This window comes from Sander lucioperca, chromosome 7, assembly GCF_008315115.2.
Source record: "Sander lucioperca isolate FBNREF2018 chromosome 7, SLUC_FBN_1.2, whole genome shotgun sequence".
In the NCBI taxonomy this organism is placed as follows: Eukaryota; Metazoa; Chordata; class Actinopteri; order Perciformes; family Percidae; genus Sander; species Sander lucioperca.
Genome location: NC_050179.1, coordinates 21,049,954 through 21,071,725, shown reverse-complemented (window position 1 = coordinate 21,071,725; position 21,772 = coordinate 21,049,954). Strand labels below are relative to the sequence as shown.

Sequence of the window (21,772 nt, the reverse complement as noted above, 5' to 3'; positions counted from 1 at the left end):
TTTAGAGACCATGTGACCGGCAGGGAACGTTAACTGGTCCCTATACGCAAATATCATAAATGATAGGGAACCCAGCAACGGCCATGATGAGCTTCTCCTCCTTTTTCTCTGAACTAATGTTTTGGTAGGAACCAAAGTTTACATCGTATGTTTCTCTGGGATCAGCCAGCGTGAAGGACGTCTATATTCTGATTGGTTGCCGCTGAACGGCGTCATAGCTCATTACCATAAAGTTGACCTACTTTCAACTTTCTGATTGACGCTCTGGTCACTCAAAACACCCAAAACGCGACGGCGACAGATTTGCTTTCCTTGCAGCTGAGAGAAGCAGCTTCCATTGAAAATAAATGACTTCCTGTATCTTTAGAAGATCAAGTCGGCGGCGGCGTGGACGTACGGTAAGTCACCACACAAATCTGGAAACAAAACCTTGACCTTTGGGTTGCCAGACCAGTTATGATTAGACCAAATGTTGGTGCCATCTAACTTACATGCAAGCTAGAAATTAAAATGAACATACATTGCTACTGTATCGCTGACACAGCACTGTGGAGATCTGGCAATGCGAGACTAGGGGGGCGCAAAACTCAATCTCGCCTAGGGCAACGAAAGGGCTAGAGCCGGCACTGGATAGACCCATAGATATACGTTAGATTAAGGTCAGATTGTACAGGACCGGGAACGTGGACACCACTAAAATAAGTTTTTCCTCCATTTTCTCACAGCTTTGCAGAACTAAAGTTTGATCGATTTGTTTCTGTGAACGTTTGACACGGTGTCAAATACAAATCAAATACTTCTGTATCAATAGTAGCACACTAATGCCTAGTATCTGCAAGAGTTCCTACAAGTCACTTCAGAGGTACTGTCTCATCACAAGAACGATGTATTTGGATTTATAAGTATTTATTTCTCGATAGGGGTAACAAAATATATGAGATAAAATTCCAAACATATCAGATATGTACAGAAATATGATGTCCGTAAATACGCCACGCTGCCCTCATGCTGCCTCACTCCGATTGGCAGTCGCTTTGTCGCATCACTCAGCATTTGCATAAACTAGACTTCTTGTGTATTTTGGCCCTGCCTTGCTCGTGGCAGCGGCGAGCTTGTTGCTTTTCGCTGGCAAATGGCCACTCCCATTGAAAATGAATGGCACCTGCCGCTTTGTCGCTGTCTCTTGTAGCTAATGTGACTGAGGGGTGAGAGCACCTTTAATGAAACGCACGCAAATAGACAAAACACAGAAAAGTACACAACCCCAATAAGGTCCAGCTGGGGCCTGTAGCCGCTCACACCTCGTCCCTTGTTTTCTTCGGCTTCAAAATAAAACAAAAACATATATTTTTCTAAATAAAAGCCCGTTTTCTATAGTTCGGGGTGGAACTATAGAAAAATAAATACAAATGTGATCATTGATTATGGTAGACCCTGATAGCTATCGCAGCCATGCATTTTCTGGGGAGTTGTCGTGGTCTTTGCCCTGAGCGGTGACCACTGTCATGTTAGATCCACCTATCGTTTTTAGTGATTTGAACAATAAATTAAACTTCAGAGTCTGGTGATACTACTCTTCAATCTGAACACAATGACACATTTTCAGTAGCAACACAGTAACAAAAAAGTTCAGTTGAATTAATAAGCTACTGAAAAGTAGGCAGAGAGCTTCACAAATCAAGTGAAAACATTTAAATTACATTTGACAAAATACTGTACATAAAATTAGAGCATCCAGTTCACAGCCCGGATTTCTGAAAGCAGAACAGCAGAGATCTTCAGTGAGTCAAAAACAAGGCATATCTCCATGCAGTGATGATCTTAACAAGTTCTTTGTTTTGTCAGTAAAATGCAGACAGGAGATGCTGGATGATAGTCTCTTTTTTGATGAAAAAGATGCATTCAGGTGGTCTGTCATGACTGTTTCTGGGCTGGTCCCAATAGAGTAGAAGGCTCTCTCTGGGTCGAAGCACTAAAAGAGAAAAAGAGAGTAAATAAGTACATATTCAATTATTTTTTCACACCCCTTTGTTACATAAAAAGAATAGTAATTGCATTATTTATTTGTTACATAAAACTAATTTTCCTTTTTCAGATGCTCAGAGCTATTTGTCAAACGTTCAGTTACAAAGTAAATGTCCTGGGGACCATGTGTCAGGGTGGACATACAAAGTAATCAGTTATGTTTCTTCTGGTGTTTAAAATACATCTGACAATGCAGTAATGATGTTGTGAAATGTCATGTCATGCAATAATAATGAAGCAAGATATTCCAGACCGCATCTTGCCGCATAAAATCCACCAAATATTGACTATAAGATGTTTTCTATAAAACACCAGAATAAAATGAGAGAAGAGGAAGAAATGATATATGCAACACATTGTTAGATAACTGGATGCAGCGGTTTTCTGGTGCATTTGGTTTCGGGAGTTGTGTGCTTTTCTTTTTGCATCGTTTCTGTATATGCAGCACGTAAATACAACGTATTTGGTTGTGTTGTGTGTATATGCAGCATGTTTGTGTATTTGGTTGTGCTGTGTGTATATTAGGCCTGCAGCGACGCGTCGATGACGTCGACGCATCGAGGTCAAAATTACGTCGACGTTGTATTTTTGCGTCGACGCTTCGCCACACACACATGTGGGAGACCAAAACATTGCAGGATGGAGGACGAAACAGCAACCTCCTCACAGAATTCCCAACAAAGCCCTGCAAAAAGCCCCATGAAAAGAAAAAGTCCTAAAAAAACAGCTCGCCCTTAATCATTGGAGGTATGGGAATACTTCAAATATAGTCCCAAGTACTAACGTTAGCTAAATTAATTTCATGTTTGTGTAGTGTGTTGTGTAGCCTGCGCACTTAGGTGGTGCTAGCTAACTATCTTAGCTCTCCGTGCAGTTTGTTTGTGCTAGGTTAGTAGCTAACGTTAACGTTAGCTAGTTACTGGCGCCTAGGCAGCTGTGTTTAGCTAACGTTAGTTATTATCTGATGTTGGCTTGAATGGTAGCTAGCTTACGGCTGCAGAACACAGCTATCTATAGTAGCTAACGTTAGCTAACGTGAACGTTAGCTACTAACCTAGCACGAACAAACTGCACAGAGAGCTAAGATGCGTTGGTTAGCCTAGCACCACCAAAGTGCACAGCTGCATTAGCATGTAAACCTACAGAATAGCAGTTAAGAGAGTGAGTTTGATTATGCATCAGGTTTTATGTTGGGACTGTTATGTTGTGTTAAACAATCCAAGGAATGTCCGTACTGTTCACTGCAGTGTTTTTCTTTTTTGCACTACAACTTGATTTTTTTGAACAAGAGAGTTATGTTGGTACTGTAAAAGAGTAAACAGGCTGGCCTTTCATTTTGTATAACAGTAAAATAATTATTTTATTTTGTGTAAAGCAGAAGATTTTTTGCTGTGCAAAATTGTTTAATAAAATATATTATTAAGAATTTTTTGGTATTTATTTGAGATACATTATGGTTTTTATTAATCGAGCAACAGAAAAATAATCGTTATATTAATCGTCCAATTAGTCGTTAGATTAGTCGACTAATCGATAAAATAATCGCCCGATTAATCGTTTAATAAATAATCGTTTACCCCCAGCTCTAGTGTATATGCAGCACGTTTGTGTATTTGGTAGGCCTGTCACAATAACAAATTTAGCTGGACGATAAATTGTCCCAGAAATTATTGCGATAAACGATAATATTGTCGTTCTGAGACTATTTTCATCTAATGATAATGGCATAATAATGCAGGTACACCTTTTCAAAGATCAATAAACTTTTATTTCTAAAGAATATTTCACACTGGAACTGGGAGACATTTTAAACATCCACAATAAATGAATATGTCGTCTTCAAAAATACGACAAAAATAGGCGGAGCGTTTCTATGCCTACACTGAAGAAAACTCTGAGACCTGCTCATATTATAGACTGATTTAATTCTTTGTCTGAGAATATTTGATCATATTTTTTATTTCTTTAAGAAGCTTCTAAACATTTTAATTATCTGTGAATACAAACTCAACCCTTCCCCCATGATAAGGTCACCATAATGTACAGTCTTTCTGTGTTGCAGTGAAAACTTGTCAAAGACAGAGATAATGTCTGTTAAAGAGGGGCTTTTGAAGACACTGGACAAGTTGTCAGATGAACAATTCAAGAAGTTCAAGTGGATCCTGCAGGATCCTAAAATCCTGGTAGGATTCCAAACCATCCCACAGAACCCACTGGAGTACGCAGACAGGATAGACACAGTCAATAAGATCATACAGACCTTCAGCCATCAGTCTGTAGAAGTGGTGAAGCTGGTTTTAAAGGAGATTAACAGGAATGATCTGGTGGAGAAATTATCAAGCATCAGCACAGGAGAACAAGGTAAGATGCAGGAGGACAAACACATCAAACTGAGTGATCACACAAGTCTGCTGCATATAAGTATGTATATATACGTATAGTTTATATCAAACATGTTTGTATTGTTGACTGTTTAATGTAAACTTGAAATCCAAACATTTCCCAGCAAAAGGAACAGCTACCTGGTGAATAGTTTCTTTGTTTTATAAAACAGATCTGGACAATTCTGACCAGAATAAAACCTCAGCTTTAGAGGACGATTCTCTGATCAGTGGTGTAAGGTAGTTATGATATTATGACAGGCGCTAAACTAGCTACTGTATATTGTCTCGTTATATGATCAAATAGAGACTTGACATTGGACAACATTAACATACATCGGTATATACATGGTGGGCAGGGTACTGGATTCAAAACTTTTTAGGCACTGACCCAAAAAATCAGTGTTCAGGATTGACTTCATTATTGAAGTCACGGTATTGGAACCGGTACTGGTATCAACATTTTTTTTGAACGATACTCAGCCCTGCTCAGCAATCAAACGTTGATTGACTGAGTTACATCTTTAATTCAGTGATGTCGCTGTTTGGAAAAGACATAGAGAAGAACATTGTCGCCCTCATCACACACTCAGATGGTGAGACACCTAAAATGTTCTACAAGCTCTCGAGGCTGCAAATATTAAGTGTGCCAGAAACGAGAAAAATCTGCCTGTTTATTTTATGTTTAATAACTGCCAGAGTAAAGAGAAGAAAATTAGTGATATGGTTGCTCTAAGACAGTGTTTCTGAAATGGGGGTACGTGTCCCCCTAGGGGTACTTTGGAGTACTGCAGTGGGTACGTGAAATTTTTGCAAAAATGCTCATTTAAAAATATGTCATGCATAATTCCTAAAATAATTATACTATAATAATGAATTAATTAAGTGATGGATTCTAAACATTTGAAATGTTTTTGTTTAAAAAGGTTGTTGTTTAGTGAATCTATCACTGCCGGCGCTGGATTGTACCTCTTCATATAGACTTTTTTTTCTACCAATAATGTTTTGCGCTGGTCCCCCTGACCAACTTAAAAAAGCAATTCAAAGGGGGTAAAATATTGAAAAAAGTTTGAGAAACAATGCTCTAAGACATGCATGGGATGTGACAAAGGCCGAAATGGATCAACTCACTGAGTTTCTGAAAGAACCTGATAACAACTGTTGAAGTATTGAATTCCCACATCAGACTGACAGCCTGCATCAACAACCTGCAGGAGAGAATTCAGTCGATTGATCTAAAACAGGAAGAGATCCAGCAGACTCAGCAGGTTCTGAAGAAACATGAAGAAGAGATGAAGAACAATGAGAAGTTCACTGTAGAAGTTGATGCAGTCTACAGAGATAAAGAACCTGTCGATGAGAGGAGATGGTGGGGGCTGTGGTTAAATCATGGAGGAGCTGTCTGCTGTACTGTCTGTAAGGAGAACTGTCACTATCCATGCACACTGGCCTGGTATCCAGAACACTGTGAGGTCATGAAAGATGGTGGCTGCACTTCATGTACCAGGAAGTGTCCTGCATCAGATCATGTGAAAGAAAAGTGGATCTATGTTGACAAGAAAAGGAAAGTTCTTCATACAGAAAAAGAAGTATGAATAGGGTAAAACAGAAGGTGAAAAGAAAACAAGCCGTTTGGTAACTCTTAAGAAGAACATGGAGGAACTTGAGAAAGAAAAAGATCAGTTGTTGGAGGACTCCTTTGAGCATTTGGCCAATCTGGAGCAGATCGCCCTGAATGTTAATTCACTGTCCACTTATGTTCACTTGGACGTCCTGATTGAGAAGATGGATGAGAGAGGAGACACAGAGAAGAAGAAACTGGAAGAGATGAAAAGTAAAATGGATAAAGATAAAGGAATAAAAGCAGTAATGCGCTACAGGTTTGGTCAACTAACAGCAGCTGTTAAAAACTGTTAAAAAGTAATGAACTAGATGAAGAGAATCACTGAGAGCAGACAGCTGTGTAGTCTACAGTGATGATCAAATGTATTTAATTTCAGTTATTTTATGTGTGATGTTGATTAAATAAATACACAATGAAATTAAAATGTAATCACCTTTTAAATGTCAAATGTTTAATTCCTGGAAACATTGCCTCTATGGTGTAATGACTGTTTCTGTTTGTTTTTGTAGTTTCATGTTTAATCACCAAAAGTTACTTCACTGAACAGATTAGAGAACAGCTCTGGTTTTAAATGTAGTGAGGAACCCCCCCCCCCCCGCGCTGTTTAATGATGAGTGCAGCAGCTTCCCTCCTCTATATCAAAAACTGAAGTCAGATCATGTTGTACACAAATAGTTTTATACTTCTTTAGCTTTTTGTATACGTTTTTTGTTTTTTGTGCTTTCCAGTCAATACTGGTCTCTAAAATATTCTGATGTTACTGTGATGTTGACAAAAGTAAACTGGTTGTAGGACAGTAAAAAGAGTTGTCTGAATGATCTTTTGACCCATAACCTAAACACATGTTAATGTGTGTACTTCTTACATTGTGTATTCAGACTAAAGAGGTGGTATATTGTATATTGTGGGCATTAGGTGATTATATATGTGGCTTTGTCCTTTAACCACACCTCTTTAACTTGGCAGTCAAACAGCACTTTTAAATATAAACATGACGTAACATGATTTTTACCTTATAAGTGATACCATTATATTGTTCCTACAGAGCCCAGCCATGTCTACAGTGAGTCTCTGTCTCTGCATTGGGACACCCCTGCTGGTGAAGTGGAGAGTTCCATTGGGACTTGTTCCAGTGAGGGAGACATTGTGAAAGAGCCGACAACAGACAACAACCTGACTCTCAACAACCTGAATCCAGGAGAGTCTAACTCTCTCCAGGTTTCTACACAACCAATAAGCAAGCCAACTGAAACATCTGTCTACAGAAGTAAGTCAAATAAAATCACAATTGCAATTAAAAAAAATTGATGAATTAATTTTCAAAATAAAGTCACAGCAGGTTATGCAGAGCAACACACAGTCTATGAGGGCAACAGGGATAAGGACCCAAAGGCAGACTGAGTAGGCAGAGCTTATGCAATCTAATAAAAAAGAGATTAATAATTCATTAAGATTAGCATGTTTAGTATTTGTTAAATGTGTTTTAAGAGATGTTGATTCAACTTATTATATATTTTGGAGGCTGGTATTTATGGTGCAGTTTAACTGTATTACATTATACTGAGATTTTTCACCCCAAATTTTTCATTGATATAAATGTGGTGGACACATGTTCAAGACATCTGCCAGAATGTCACTATACAATTCAACAGCATGACAAAAGAAATCCCCCAAAAGGACCATAAAGTTTAGTTACCACAATTCAAATGGCCAAATAAACAAACCTAACAATTTACAGTGCAGAGTGGCAGAAATCCTGAAGGGGTTATTTGGAGCCTCCACCTAAATATTGTTTACATTTATTATAAAAATATCAAAATATTATTAAAAAAACACAAAATAATTATATATGGTAATTATGAGTACATCATATTGATGAAAAAGTAAAAAAATATATATGAAATAAGAACAACATCAAAAATAAAAACAAAATATGAGTGTTGTGTGCGAGTGTATCTGTGCACATGTGCGTCAGCGAGAAATTTAGGAGGATGCAGATAAAAAGATTGACAAGTTGATTAAGAATGCACCTACAAATTTGCTTTAAAGTAAGTCTTCAACTGTTAAGAAATATTTAATTCACCTAGATATATCTTATAAATAGGGCTGTCAAAATAACGCGTTAATTTTGATTAATTAATCTGAGAAAAAATAATGCTTTAAAAAAAATTAGCCACCATTGGACTGTAAAATGAAGGAGGGAGACGAGAATGTGCTGCCTGGATCATTAACTGGAACATTTACTTGTAAAAATCTTCTTCCTGCCAACCCTGGCTACCGAAATCTGGAGCCACTGATATGTCTGCTCTTCTCTCTGATGCTCTGAAACAGACGATACAGGCAACACAAACACCGCTGCATGGGACGCTAGTTAACACTATACTCAACAGCAGCTAACGTTAGCCTACCGCTAGCTAGTTAACACTATACTCAACAGCAGCTAACGTTAGCCTACCGCTAGCTAGTTAACACTATACTCAACAGCAGCTAACGTTAGCCTACCGCTAGCTAGTTAACACTATACTCAGCAGCAGCTAACATTAGCCTACCGCTAGCTAGTTAACACTATACTCAACAGCAGCTAACGTTAGCCTACCGCTAGCTAGTTAACACTATACTCAACAGCAGCTAACGTTAGCCTACCGCTAGCTAGTTAACACTATACTCAGCAGCAGCTAACATTAGCCTACCGCTAGCTAGTTAACACTATACTCAACAGCAGCTAACGTTAGCCTACCGCTAGCTAGTTAACACTATACTCAACAGCAGCTAACGTTAGCCTACCGCTAGCTAGTTAACACTATACTCAACAGCAGCTAACGTTAGCCTACCGCTAGCTAGTTAACACTATACTCAACAGCAGCTAACGTTAGCCTACCGCTAGCTAGTTAACACTATACTCAGCAGCAGCTAACGTTAGCCTACCGCTAGCTAGTTAACACTATACTCAACAGCAGCTAACGTTAGCCTACCGCTAGCTAGTTAACACTATACTCAACAGCAGCTAACGTTAGCCTACCGCTAGCTAGTTAACACTATACTCAGCAGCAGCTAACATTAGCCTACCGCTAGCTAGTTAACACTATACTCAACAGCAGCTAACGTTAGCCTACCGCTAGCTAGTTAACACTATACTCGACAGCAGCTAACGTTAGCCTACCGCTAGCTAGTTAACACTATACTCGACAGCAGCTAACGTTAGCCTACCGCTAGCTAGTTAACACTATACTCGACAGCAGCTAACGTTAGCCTACCGCTAGCTAGTTAACACTATACTCAGCAGCAGCTAACGTTAGCCTACCGCTAGCTAGTTAACACTATACTCAACAGCAGCTAACGTTAGCCTACCGCTAGCTAGTTAACACTATACTCAACAGCAGCTAACGTTAGCCTACCGCTAGCTAGTTAACACTATACTCAACAGCAGCTAACGTTAGCCTACCGCTAGCTAGTTAACACTATACTCAGCAGCAGCTAACGTTAGCCTACCGCTAGCTAGTTAACACTATACTCAACAGCAGCTAACGTTAGCCTACCGCTAGCTAGTTAACACTATACTCAACAGCAGCTAACGTTAGCCTACCGCTAGCTAGTTAACACTATACTCAGCAGCGGCTAACATTAGCCTACCGCTAGCTAGTTAACACTATACTCAACAGCAGCTAACGTTAGCCTACCGCTAGCTAGTTAACACTATACTCGACAGCAGCTAACGTTAGCCTACCGCTAGCTAGTTAACACTATACTCAACAGCAGCTAATGTTAGCCTACCGCTAGCTAGTTAACAATATACTCGACAGCAGCTAACGTTAGCCTACCGCTAGCTAGTTAACACTATACTCAACAGCAGCTAACGTTAGCCTACCGCTAGCTAGTAGCTGGATTAAACACAGTTACAATGCTGACAGCTAACACTAAACGGTGTAAAGTCTGACTGTATTTTACTGTAGAGGATTCAACAGCGGGATGTAACAATCTGCAGCTGCTGTTGTCGGAAAAACAACACAGACACACGGCAATCACTGAAACTGGTAAACTACAGCCTCGTGGTGCATTTGAAGTTATTGTAAATGTCCTTTTCGCATCTGATGGTTGTTTTTGTCGTTCAACAGCAATTTACTAGTGAAACAAGTTATTGTTATACATTATTATTAAATCATTTAATTTTTACCATATGGCCTTAGCAATATTCAAGCCGTTCTGTAATGTCACCAACTGTTGTTTAGTACCCTTTGTTTTGTTTTCTTTTTTTTACTTGCTTAAAAAGTATCGGTTCAGGAACCGTTAATTATGTATGCGATTAATTTTGATTAATTATTCACATAGTATGTAATTAATTAGATTACATTTTTTAATCGATTGACAGCCCTACTTATAAACAACAACATTTGAAAAATATTGACGCCATAAATAATGGCATAAGACATGAAACCTGTCATGAACATGAAGAGTCTCTATTATTGTTTATGGCTGTTGTCAATAAGTGGCATTCTGTCATACTTTTTAATGCATTGTTTGAGATGTTTGTGTTATGACTTACCTGAGCAAGACAATATAACTGTTAAAGTTTGTCTTGGCCCAGAACGCAGAGATATCACACAGACACAGTAGTAGTCTTAAAAGGTTTATTAGAGCAACGGGTACTCAAGAAGACAGACGATGATTCCTAAGCCGGGAAGCTCCAGACTGGTCCGAGCAGTTTCGGGGCACGAGAGGAGACTCTGCTAAAACTCGAGAAAACCGTGGCTCCCTGAAGGGGTTCAAAAGCAGAGTTTATGAGTGGCAATGGGTATTTATTCTTTACCGTGATATTGTTCAATCCACGGAAATCGATACAGGGCCGTAATGTTTTGTCTTTTTTGTCCACGAAGAAGAAACCCGCCCCCACAGGAGACGTGGAGGGGCGGATAATACCTGCAGCCAGTGAATCCCCGATATACCTCTCCATCGCCTCTCTTTCGGGTCTGGACAGGTTGTAGAGACGGCTTGAAGGCAAGGGAGCTCCTGGAAACAACTCAATTGCACAATCATAGGGTCTGTGGGGAGGCAATGATAGTGCTCTTGTCTTACAAAAAACTTCTGCTAAGTCCAGATATTCTTTGGGCACACCGGACACATCAGGCGGTTTTACAGGAGCAGGGGTGTCTTCTAGCTTAGGGGGAATAGCTGAACCGAGACACATAGAATGACAGAAGCTACTCCAGTTGTTTATTGATTTGTGTTTCCAGTCAATTTGAGGATTGTGTGTACTGAGCCAGGGAAAACCGAGAATGAGAGGTGAGAATGATGCTGCCACCACCTTGAAGACTATCTCCTCACTATGGTTACCGGACAGGACGAGGGTGACTGGGACTGTCTGGTGAGTGACTTTGGCTAGTAATTGGCGGTCAATGGTAGCCACGTTAATGGGAGCTGGGAGTGATTCGAGGGGAATGTTAGCTTGCTTAACCAGATTAGCGTCAATGAAATTGTCCTCTGCCCCCGAATCAATTAGGGCTGAAAGGGGTAATGAAAGTGAACCACATTGGAGGGTAGCCGGGAGAGATAAGCGAGGAGATGTGGGATCTATTTTGGGAACAGGGCTCGCTAGTGTTCCCACTCTGACTAACGAGCCCCTTCTTTTGGGCGTACTGGACAACTAGTGAGGAAGTGGGAGGAATTACCACAGTACAGGCACTCACCTGCCTGTCGGCGGCGCCAGCGTTCAGCTGGGGGTAACCGAGCCCGACCCAATTGCATGGGTTCCTCCACATCCCTCGTGGCGGGGACAGAAACAGCCGGGAGCTCCCGACGGGGAGTCGAAGGACAGATTGGAGATGCCTTGGATGTCCGAGCCGAGGCGTGTGTGGGTCCGTCCTTCTCCCGTTTCCTCTCCCGAATCCTGTTGTCGATCTTACTGGGTTCATCGCGAAGGGCTAGCTCATCTTTAATTACAGGATTCAATCCGTGCACGAATACTCCCTGCAGTGCCTCCTCGTTCCACCTCGAGTCTGCTGCTAATGTCCAAAAATCTATGGAGTACTCCGCCACACTCTCAGAACCCTGGCTGAGCGCCAACAGTCTTTTGGATGCATTGCCCACATAATCAGGGTGGTCAAAAACGGTGGTTAACCGTGCAGAAAAATCAGAGAACGTTAAACTGGTGAGATGTTGATTCGAACACATTGCCTCTGCCCACACTAGAGCCTTCCCCCTTAGTAACCCCAGAGCGTAATGTACCTTGGAAGATTCCGAGGCAAACGACAACGGCTTCTGCTGGAAGATGAGTCCGCATTGGAGCAAGAATCCTCTGCACTTGTTCAACTCCCCAGAAAATGGCTCCGGTGAGGTCACTGGGGGTTCCCGGGTGAATGAAGCGGAGTCCAAGGCGGAGGAAGCAGACTGAGAGGAAGGAGTGGGAGGAGGCAAAACACTGGGTGCACTGGGAAAAGACAGAGTGGCAATTTGAGTAGAAAGCTGAGTCACTTGATTGCATAATTGCTGATTTGTAATAATTTGAGTAATTTATGTATTAATTGGTCGTGCTGCCCTAGCAAAGCTCCTTGGTTTTTGATAGCACGATAAATGCCGTCTTCGTCTGTTGCGTGTGAAATCTCTGCAGGGTCCATGGCCAGTTCGTTCTGTTAAAGTTTGTCTTGGCCCAGAACGCAGAGATATCACACAGACACAGTAGTAGTCTTAAAAGGTTTATTAGAGCAACGGGTACTCAAGAAGACAGACGATGATTCCTAAGCCGGGAAGCTCCAGACTGGTCCGGGCAGTTTCGGGGCACGAGAGGAGACCGGCTGAGGCGAGATCACTGGTGGGTTCCTGAAGTGAAGACGGAGGCTGGTAGGTGAGACAGGGAGTATGCGGACGCCGTGGAGATTGCAGCAGGACTGAGCGGAAACTAGAGTGAGAACACAGGACAAGGTATCAGCAAGGAATCACAGGAAACACTAGAATTCTTCAGGGTTAGAGCCAAGTTACCACATGGGTTGAGGTTAACGAACTGGGGCCGACAGGAAGATCAGCCCGGGTTAAATATTGCAGGTGATGAGGAATGATGAGCTGCAGCTGCGGAGATCGGCTGAGCAGAGTTGACGCGGCCACGCCCCTTGACCCAGATCACGGACCACGCCTCCAGCACTCCACACAGAAACAAACACAGACAAGACACAACACAGACAGACACACAGGAAAAGACATCCAGGCAGGACAGGGGAAGGCTGCCCATAACAATAACCTGCCAGTCTGTTATGACAACTTGACATTAACCTAGACAGCAACCTGTCAAACATGTCATACAGTAGCAGGCCTAATTATCAAAAATGTTCAGCTTTATGTGTTAACATTACATTAAACTGTCCTCTTTCTCTGTGTTGGCGTTCTAACCTCTGGTGGATTCATGAGGACTATGGTTAACTGGTCCTCAGATCTCTGCAGGGTAAATCCAGACAGCTAGCTAGACTATCTGTCCAATCTGAGGAAGGTCTGGCAATGTGAGACTAGACGTCACTGAATACAGTACTGAGGTGGTTTACGGAGTTTTGGAGAAATAACGTTAGCTTTAGGCTACTTGTGGCTAAAGTAACCACTAACTGTAGTTAGCTGCCGTTAGCTAGATAGCTTGGTTAGCTTGGTTAGCTGTACAGCTGATTCAGACCCGATGTGCAAGAAGCCAAACTTTGAAAGAAAACCATCTTAGTACTGTATTCTCTGTCGTAAAACTGGCCTCCTCCGTCAGTCAAGTTGTGTTTGCTCCCATCCAGCCATGTTTACTAAGACTCTGATAACTGTAACGGCGAGCAACTTGACTCTTAACTTGCCTTTCTCTGCCTCTAATTTGCCTACCCTGGTACTTTTACACTAACCAATCTCACTCCTAATGCCTAAACCTAACCAATCCAACCAACGGAGGCAACAAGTACTAGCCAATCAGAGGCTAGGGAGAGATTTGTCGCATTGTGGATATTGATTAGCATTTACAGTAGCCAATAGCGCTGAATGTGAGTTACGTTTATCCATCATGCTAGCTGTTTAGCTGACTCTGCCGTGACTGGGAGCTTTCAGTGAACACCGACTGGACTGGTTCCAAAAACAGACTCTGATACCGCGAGGGAGCTTTACGACAGGGAAAACAGTACCGAGATGGTTTCCTTTTCATTTTGGCTTCTTGCACCTTGGGCTCAGCTAATTGGAAAGCTTTACAGGTAACTGAGCTAACTAGCTAACAGCAGCTAACTACAGTTAGTGGTTACCTTAACAACAAGTAGCCTAAAGCTAACGTTCAAGTTCAAGCACTTTATTGTCATTGTGTAGCACAACAAGATTACTTTGTGACAACCCAAGTGTGCGGTAAAAAGTGATAAAATGGATGTTCCGTAGTACTGAAACAATTAAATAAAAATAACTAAATCTGTAAGTCTATCTAGAATAACATATACTATAAAATAACATAAGATAAGCTAAAAATATAAGTACAAGTTAAGTAATAAAATGTATAAATAAGATTTATATATGAATAAAAGCTAAACTTATATAAATAGGAGCTAACCGTAAGTGCACAAATTGTGTTATAGCAATGTTATCTGTCCCTTGGTACTGTATTCACTGTTGTCAAACTGGTCTTATAACTTTTATGACATTTTTTCTTGACACAATTATAATGGTCATGACAGCCAATGTAAACCACTTATGACATAGTACAGAGTTCAATGTAATGCTAAAACATAAAGCTAACCAGTTTGATAAATAGGCCTGCCATGAGATATGTAGGTTGACATTAACCCAGTTGTCATAACAGAGATTGCTGTATTGCTTAACGTCAAGTTGTCATAACACAAACATCTCAAACAATGCAAACTTAGCATTTAAAGTGTCTATTTATTAAATTACACTTAATGACAACAGCCACAAACATTCATAAAGACTATAAAGATATTTATGGCGTGTCATGTCATGGTTATGACCGTGTCATGTCAGTATTATGCAAACTCCTTCAAATAAAGTGTTTCTGGAAGAGCATTATTTGTTGACAGCAGTAGGAACAGTACTCACCCAAACTGTAATCCAATATGAAAGATACATTAGAATCAAAAAAGAACTCAAAACAACATAACATTGTGAAGGTTGGTAGAGTGCAAGGCTGTTGTATTAGACTACATTTGTTTTAGGTGTAGCTAATACACTGTCAATGAGAATATGTTAAAATTAAGTTTGATCGATCTAATATTGAAATAAGCAGTGATGGGATTATTATTTAAGTTTTATGTCTACAGAGACACACCTAGAAGGCCTATTGGAGGATCTGGGGTTGGAGCAGCACTACACAGAGAAGCTATCCCTGAGCACAATACTTCAGATTGATGAGAAGACCATTACTGATGAACCTGCTAAGTGTAAATCAGATCTTCCATGGTATTTTCTGAAGAAACTGATGATGGTTAATGTGACAGCTAGGAATGTGAAATGTACATCAGTATGTGAGTCCAACTCTGATGATCTGTCAGGGAATACAGAGTTAGATCATCTATATTCAGGTGACATGCTAAACCCTCTTGACATGATCACTGCTCTCTTTCTGTGTTCTGATGGATTTGTACAGCAGGAAATGGCCCTCAAAATGTCCATGTGTCAGTTTTCTGTGCCTCTGTTGCTTCCTAATTGTGACACGAATCAGTGCACACTCATGCTTTGGGCCATGAGAGATATTGTTAAAAAGTACAGACCTCAGTCTCTTTTACAATCCAAGAGCTTCATTGAACAAAGAATTGTTTTCTCAGAACTTCCGATGATATCTTTTGTGAGACTGGGTGAAAGCTCAATGTCCAAGTCAGAGATCCTCAATGATCTTCTGAGCAATTCCCAGCAATACCATGATATCTTTGTTCATCATGATATGGAGTGTGGTGACAGTCCAAGGAAAATATCCAATGGACTGGCTGAAATAACCTGGTACCTTCCATGTGGGAACAAAAACATGGATGTTTTCAGTGAGCCAGTGGCTGTAGCTAACCTTCGTGGGGACATTGCTTTGTTTGAAACACAATTTTCTTTTTTGTGTCAGACATCTGCAGCAGTTTTTGTGTTCTGTGACACTTTGGACTCTGAATGTAAGCTACTTACCAACCAACATCACAAGGCACAGATCATCTTGGTGGGTAACCATCAAATCAAGCATTTCAATTTGAATGCTCTAAAGGAGTTAGCAACCAAGTTGGGCTTAACTAACAGCAACATCCTTTTGAAGGCTAAGCACATGAATGATGCAGACTTTGTCAGAATCCTGCGGAAAACAGTCAGCAGTGTTGTTGAGAACTCAAAGATGAAGATGGGAATTGAGCAGATGGCTGACATCGCCCATGAACTGGGAATCTGGGTTGATGAAGACACTTCAGAGTGCCAGGCTGCAAAGAAAAATGCAGATGTGATCACTGCAGAAATTCAAAATATCCTTAAATACAAAGAAGCTCAGCTACCCTTGCAAGGCCAAATATGGAAGGAACTGACTTGCTTAGAGAAGGAAGAATTCCGGCTTCGAAAAATTGGATCTAAGGACATAGAAAAATACAAAAGTGATCTTCAGGTAAAGAAAACAGAAATTTGGAAAAAACAGAACTCTTATGACATGTCAAATGCAATGTCATGTTTCATCAGCGCAATATCAAGCCCAGGGATAGAGAGGAGCTATTTCCTGAAATGGATGCGAATGAACCTCGATAATGTGTCCCGAGAAAAACTGTCTGGTCTCAGGGAGCAGTACAAAGAAAAATGCAAAAGTTCTGAGAACAAAGAGGAGATCAAAGACATTGACAGACAACTTTCCAACAGCTCACTGGGGACTGAACACTTCTTCCGTGAAATGGGTCAGATCTATGAAGCTTCACTTTCCCTTCCAGAAACAGACCAATCACGTCAACGATTACAGCATCTGCCCAAACTTTGTGCAGAATTGTTACTTGATGGATTCCCTCTTGAGTTTGTAGATGGAGATGCATCCAACATACCTCTCCGATGGGTGAGTGATGTTCTCTCTCAGCTCAATGACTTGGTGCCTCCAGAGAGCAAGATCCTGGTAGTCACAGTCCTTGGAGTTCAGAGCACAGGAAAGTCCACTCTCCTCAACACCATGTTTGGAGTGCAGTTTGCAGTCAGCAGCGGCCGATGCACTCGAGGTGCCTTTATGTTGCTCATCAGAATCAATGAAGATGTTAAAAAAGAACTCAACTGTAACTTCACTGTTTGACACTGAGGGCTTGAAGTCACCAGAGCTTGCACAACTGGACAATAGCCATGAGCACGACAATGAGCTTGCAACACTTGTTGTGGGGCTGAGTGATATCACCATCATCAATATTGCAATGGAGAATTCAACAGAAATGAAGGACATCCTACAAATAGTTGTGCATGCCTTCCTCAGAATGAAAGAGGTTGGCAAAAGGCCCAAATGTCAGTTTGTTCACCAGAATGTGTCAGATGTTTCAGCCCATGAGAAGAACTCACGAGACAGGAAACTGCTCTTGCAACAGTTAAACGAGATGACCCAGGCAGCAGCCAAAATGGAAAAGAAAGAGAAGAACAAGAGCTTCACTGATGTGATGGAGTACCGTCCAGACACTGGGAACTGGTACATTCCTGGACTGTGGAATGGAAACCCACCAATGGCACCAGTCAATGCAGGGTACAGTGAAGCTGTATATGAGCTCAAGAAGAACATAATCCAAATTTTGGGAAGTTGTGAGTCATCTGCTAATGATATCGTGGAGTTTACAGAGTGGATGAAAAGCCTGTGGAATGCAGTAAAGCATGAAAACTTCATCTTCAGCTTCAGAAACAGCCTGGTGGCTGATGCATACATGAAGCTGTGCACAGAATTCAACAAATGGGAATGGGAATTCAAAAAAGAAATGTACACATGGGTGACAACATCTGAAACAAGAATTTCCAACTACGGTACAGTTGCTGTGAAATCTGAGGCATCTGACATGAACGAACTTCTCACAAGTTTGAAAAGTGAAGCTTGCACAGAGCTGTCTAAATGGGAGACAAAACTCCTTGACAATCTGACACAGTACTTCAAGAAAACTGAGGGTCATGTCTCTCTAGTTGAACAATACAGAGAGGACTTTGCAAACAGTGCAAAGAGCCTTAGACGAGAAATGGAGCGCTCTGTACTTAATCAGCTCACAGCAGCATCTGACATCAGACAGGGAATGACAGAAGTTGATAGAATCAAGGAGAACCACACAAAAGAATTAGAGGGGAGAGTAAATGGACTGATTGAACAATGTCGGGAGAAAAAAGTCCAGATGACAGACAAAGAGCTTGACAAAGAGTTTGATAAGATGTGGAATCAAATGGTGAATGAACTATCCTTTTCTAAACAACAGGCCACAAATGTCATCGCAAGTGTGTCCTACCACCTGAGACAAAATCTAGCACGTAAGGGGAGTCATGTTTGTGAATTATTAAGTGAAAAAAAGCTGAAAGATTTACATACACAGTGGCAGGATGGTACGAGCAGGTTAAACACACATTCAGCAAGATGTTCAACATTAACACGTGAAGGCTTTGCAAAACCTAGCTGATCATATCATAAAGGACTGCACACAGTTTGTGACTGAAAAACTGAAAAAAAGAACAATTACCATGAGACTTACATCCAGGAGATCCTACACATGATTGATAAGAAGCTGCAAAACAATCAGCATGTTAAGAAAGAGAGAGATAAAGAGTTTGAAGTTTCTCTGAAACAGCACATCTGTGGATTTACAGCCAGAGAGTTTCAGAAAATGAATGAAGAGTTCATAAAAATGAATGATCCCTACAGATGTCTGAATCAAAACAAAGAAAAGTTTCGAGCTGATTTTAAAGATGTGTTCCATGACCGAGACCAGTGCCAGAAGAAGGCAGAAGAATTCACAAACCTCTGCTTAAAGCCTGCAGTCGAAGACTTTGTCAACCGCTCCTTGGGTCCTGATATCATTGGTGAAATGTTGACAAGCCAGCAGTTCAGCACACGCATGTTCTTCCAGTATTCAGTTTTACTGGATTTGCTCTCAAAGGATGACTTTAAAATCTATCAGAGCTATATTTGCTCATATGAGGAGTATGTGAAGAAAAGGATACTCGATCAAATAGTGGAACGCTTCTCAAATCAGTCTATGTGGTTTAAGTTTGAGGATCAACATCTCCAGTCAAGTGTCAGAAACATAAATAATGCCATCAACAAAGCTAAAACAGAAAAGAGTGGTGACTTGAAGACATTTGTTAAAAATGTCCGTCAGGAACTTGGTGATAAACTGGTCATTTCCCAGGATGCTTTTGGTGCTTTCATGATCCTGAACAAGGCAGACCAGGAACAGTTTGGTCACTGGCTCACAGAGTGTGTGAAGGACATGGTGGACGCTCTTGGAGAAAGGTTTAAACACACTAACATCCAAATGAAACTAAAAAAACTTCATGTTAATCCTCAGGATGAGCTTTTCACCAAACTGATTGGATGTGGTCATCAGTGTCCGTTCTGCAAAGCTCCTTGTGAGGCAGGAGGAATATCCCACACTGAACACTGGACTTCACTACATCGGCCAGAGGGTCTGGGTAGATTCAGGTGGGATGAGACAAAAAAACTCATCACTGACGTATGCTCTTCCTCTGTGGTCAGTGACAAACGTTTTCGCTGCGATGCTACAAATGATGACTGGCACCCTTACAAGAGTTACAGAGATATTTTCCCAGACTGGAGAATCACTCCAGATGCAAGTCTTCAGGCATCAGACTACTGGAAATATGTACTGGCAAAGTTCAACAAGCAGTTTGCTAAAGAATATAAAGCAGAGCCTGCTGATATTCCTGAAACGTGGGAAGAGATCACTCCTCAGCAAGCAGAAACCAGCATCAAAGAGACATTTAACATCAAGTAAGAGACTTCATGCTTTGAGATTACAGAGGTGAACGTCCTCCTCACATGGATATTTAGATCTTCTGAAAAGGCTGAAGATATTGTCAGTACACAGTGATTTTACCACTAAGGCTTACAAGAGGAAAATATAATAAAATCACTGAAATTAGTGCTCACCTTTAACCTGAGATCACATTTAACATGTTTAATAAATGATAATCTGCTTTTTGCTGAATAGATAGAGTTTGTTGATCAAAATTTCGAAATGTTTTTGTTTTCAATTAAGTATCTGGTTCCAAATATAAAAATGTTTTATCTCTTTTATTCTGAATTCAGAATGTTTGTTTTTTGGTTCTGCAACCCATATGACCCATATTTACAAATGTAATCCCCTTTTATATGTTAAATGTGTAATTCCTGGAAACAGTGTCTCTGTGGTGTTATGACATGAACAGATTAGAGAACAGCTCTGGTTTTAAGAGCCCTAAGGGATCGTCCACGATACGGTACCGTACGAAACGGCACCTCTGATTAATATTTAGATAATTTGATAACGGTTTAATGTAGAGACTTACCGATTGTTGCTGCTAAAAGCTAAGGAGTTAGCCATCACGGGGGTGTCTTTGGTGTCTTTGTAGCCTTTACAGAAGGTTTTCTATCCAGCCTGGAAGTTGTGCCTCTTTTCGGAGTTGTTCAGCAATAAATCCAAACGCTTATATCCAAGATTTATCCACTTGATGTCCATAATTTATAAATTTTCCGTCATTTTTGCCGCTAGCTCGATGCTAGCTGCCATTTTGAATATCCCATGATGCTTTGCGAGATTGTGTTGACGTCTTTCAACCAATGGGAAGGCAGGTCCGTCATACAAAGAGTCTATAGAGTGTAAAGATAGATCACTCCAGTCTATTACCGTTCTACAGAGAAGAATGTTTTGAGATTTGGCAAAATTTGGGCCTTTTTTGAAGAAATGTAAATATATAAATAGTTTGTCCTTTTAAATGAGTTATAATGTTCAATATGTTTATTTTTGCACTGCATGACTCCAAATATATAGAAGAACTGTTTTAGAACATTGCTGTGTGTGTGATTTGTCTTTGTTTTACCATTTTATTTAATAGACTTAGTCCTTGCCTCACTAGAAACACTCATATATTCACATAATTACATAAGAAATAGAGTATACACTTGAAAATTAAAGTTATGAATATGTTGTTGAAACATTGAATGTGAATCAGTCTAATAAAGTTGAGGTCAAACCCAATCAAAGTTGTGATGTTTAGTATTTGATATCAAACATTGTTGATATCAATAATTGGAGGACGTAGAGACAGAAACTCACCACCTTTTGGTCATGTTTCCTTTCATGTTTCAGTTGGACCTCAAGACATGATCAGCCAATCAGAAAACACTCCTATTATTATTATTATAAATACAGAAGATAATCAGTTTGGGAGTCTGATAACTGACCATGTGAAACAGTTTATTATCCAATCAGAAAGAGGATTAGAACATTTTTTATTTGGGGACTCCTTTTGTCTCAGTGAGTTTCTCTGGTTCTATTTAGTATTTTATTGGTTGTTATGCTGATTATGTTTCATAGTTTTAAACTGGGTTGTTATTAAAAAGTGTCCTAAAGTCAATAAAGTTTTGATTTGAAGGGAGAAGATCAACAATGATTATTTAACCCTACCATTTAAAATGTGTACACTCCATTTAAACAGTGTAAGGCTCAAAGTAAATAAATATGTAGATTATAAATCATATTAACAGTGTTTAGACTACTTTAGTGATCATGAATAGTTTGGGGTGTGTCTGACTGTAAAGTTAACCTGTGGACTAAACAGAATAGGGGGACAT

At 40.4% G+C, this 21,772-nt stretch overlaps 1 pseudogene; it reads left to right on the top strand.

Annotated features, from left to right (window-relative positions):
* The first annotated feature begins 821 nt into the window (after positions 1-821).
* Positions 822-20,147, top strand: LOC116060805 (annotated as a pseudogene).
* Positions 20,148-21,772: the final 1,625 nt, after the last annotated feature.